This window comes from Podarcis raffonei, chromosome 6, assembly GCF_027172205.1.
Source record: "Podarcis raffonei isolate rPodRaf1 chromosome 6, rPodRaf1.pri, whole genome shotgun sequence".
In the NCBI taxonomy this organism is placed as follows: domain Eukaryota; kingdom Metazoa; phylum Chordata; class Lepidosauria; order Squamata; family Lacertidae; genus Podarcis; species Podarcis raffonei.
In genome coordinates, this window is record NC_070607.1 from 96425841 (window position 1) to 96429022 (window position 3182).

Sequence of the window (3182 nt, forward strand, 5' to 3'; positions counted from 1 at the left end):
GTAGATTTATTGCGGCATAAGTTTTCATGGAGTAGTGACACTTTGCATACAGTCAATTCTGTATCCAGGGCAGCTGTCTACCAGCTCCACCTGGTACACAGGCTGAGACACTCCCTGCCCGCAGAGTGGTGCATGCTCTGGTTATCTCCGCTTGGACTACTGCAATGCGCTCTACGTGGGGCTACCTTCGAAGGTGACCCAGGAACTTCAACTAATCCAGAATGCGGCAGCTAGACTGGTGACTGGGAGCGGCCGCCAAGACCACATAACACCAGTCCTGAGAGACCTACATTGGCTCCCAGTATGTTTCCGAGCACAATTCAAAGTGTTGGTGCTGACCTTGGAAGCCCTAAACAGCCTTGGTCCAGTATACCTGAAGGAGCGTCTCCACCCCCATCGTTCTGCCCGGACACTGAGATCCAGCTCCAAGAGCCTTCTGGCAGATCCCTCATTGCGAGAAGCAAAGCTACAGGGAACCAGGCAGAGGGCCTTCTCGGTAGTGACACCCTCCCTGTGGAACACCCTTCCACGAGATGTCAAAGAGATAAACAACTACCTGACATTCAGAAGACATCTGAAGGCAACCCTGCTCAGGGAAGTTTTTAATGTGTGATATTTTCATGTATTTTTAATCTATGTTGGAAGCTGCCCGGAGTGGCTGGGGAGGCCCAGCCAGATGGGCGGGGTACAAATAAATTGTTGTTGTTGTTGTTTGTTGTTGTTGTTGTTATTACATGAAGTGTGTGTGCATGTGTAAAAGTAAAAGCCCTACTGGACAAGTCCACCATCCTGTTTCTGGCCAGTCAGATTCTTCTATAGATATGCAGAACACAAAGTCAGGAACCATCCACCATTGGCATCCTGCTTGAATATAGAGGTATAGCTATCACAACCAATAGCCATTAGCAGACTGATTCCCCCACAAATTTGTCAAATTCTACTTTAAAGCCATCTAGGCTGGCACTTATGAGCACATCTTGTGAGAGGACATTCTATAAATTAACCAAGCAATGTGTAGACGCAACATGCAGAAACACACTAAAACTTAGCTATGCCAAGAGAAAAAGCTTGCGCATTTCTTTGCCTGCACTGAATTTTCTGCATTTTTCTCTCCCTACTCCATGCATAAATTGATACACCTCCATCAACCGCATTTTTAAAAATTGAAAAACAAAACTAGGAGTTCCCAAACACACTGTGCTTTCCTTTTATGGAAGATGCTTCAGAGCAGCGGTTCTCAAACTTTTTTTCTCTCTACAGCCCACTTAAAAATTGCTGAAGGTCTCGGCAGACATATTTTCTGTCTGCTGTAGCAATTCTAATGAACTATGCTACTGCTGGGTGTAATTTTGTTGCTTCTTTTATATCTTACACATTGCATTTTATTCAATTTGTATTACACAGAACTCAAATTGTGATGCAATAAAATGCAATATAGGAAATAAAAAAAGCAATGAAAATACAGTAACAAAAAACGCACTGAGAATTATTTAACGTGATGAATGCGCCACCTCCGGCCTCCAACACAAAACCAGACACACCACAGACCCCCTGGAATGAAGCTCACAGACCACAGTTTGGTAACCCCACACATGAGCCTACTGAATATTTGGGGGTCACTTTCACAAATTTTTATACCTCTACAATACCTTTTTGTGCCTGGGTGGCTAGAACTGTGCACTGTATACAGAATGCAATGCAGCCTTCCAAATTCAATTATTAGGGACAGATTTCTTTCTTATTAAAAAAAGAAAAAAACTAGGCAGTGTGGATGAGTCCTCCTTGCCTTGCATGTTCCCAATTGACTGCTTCGATCGGTGAAACCGGCACTTTTGGAGGTGCCATAGAATACCTGTTTCGCTTTTTATAAGCCTATTGTTTAGTACAACAGTTTGGAACTCCCTGGCTCTTGAGATTAAGCAGGCACCTTTCCTGCTCTCTTTCCGGCATCTGCTAAAAACATCATTGCTTAGACAAGCCTGCCCAGATACTTAGAAAGTCGAGTTAATTTTAATCTGTTTTAATACTTGAACTTCTGCAGGTTTTAAAGTAGGGTTGTGAGTTTCCCCCCGTTTTTAAGTTTTATATTTTTGTAAACCACTCTGAGGTGGTGTTGGGTGTTTTGTTTTTGTTTTTAACAACCAATCAACCTATAGCTCTTATGAAACATACAAACAAACAAATATGAAGGCTGCAAAACGAGAGAGGTCTCTGGGATGGTTGCTGTGGTTGCTACGCTTTGTGTTTTACTGTGCTTTTATACAGTAAACCGCCCTGTGCTATTGGAATGAAGAGTGCTGTATACATTTAATAAATCATATTAATAATATTGATAGTAACAGTTTCTTTATTTTTTACAAATTTAATAAATGTGTTCAGTGTGTTTTTATACAATTAATAAATTGTTGTTGTTTAGTCATTTAGTTGTGTCCGACTCTTCATGACCCCCTGGACCAGAGCACGCCAGGCACTCCTCTCTTCCACTGCCTCCCGCAGTTTGGTCAGGCTCATGTTTGTAGCTTTGAGAACACTGTCCCACCATCTCGTCCTCTGCCGTCCCCTTCTCCTTGTGCCCTCCATCTTCCCCAACATCAGGGTCTTTTCCAGGGAGTCTTCTCTTCTCATGAGGGGGCCAAAGTCTTGGAGCCTCAGCTTCAGGATCTGTCCTTCCAGTGAGCGCTGAGGGCTGATTTCCTTCAGAATGGATAGGTTCGATCTTCTTGCAGTCCATGGGACTCTCAAGAGTCTCCTCCAGCACCAGAATTCAAAAGCATCCATTCTTCGGCCATCAGCCTTCTTTATGGTCCAGATCTCACTTCCATACATCACTGCTGGGAAAAGCATAGCTTTTACTATATGGCCCTTTCTTGGCAAGGTGATGTCTCTGCTTTTTAAGATGCTGTCTAGGTTTGCCATTGCTTTTCTCCCAATTCATAAATACTAATTGCAAGAATAACAACAATAACTGAAAATAAACCCGAGGTTAAACGGAAGACAGGAGGAGAGAGGGGGGGGCCTCCCTCCGCCTTCAGCATCCTTCCCTTCCCCTCCCCAAAATCGGGATGCAGGCCCGGGCGCCTGGTTCCCTTAGCAACGGGGAGGCCCTGCGCCGTATCCAGGGGGCGGGGCCTCCGTCCGCGCACGCGCCGCGACGCACTTCCGGCTCCTTAAGGGAACGTGTC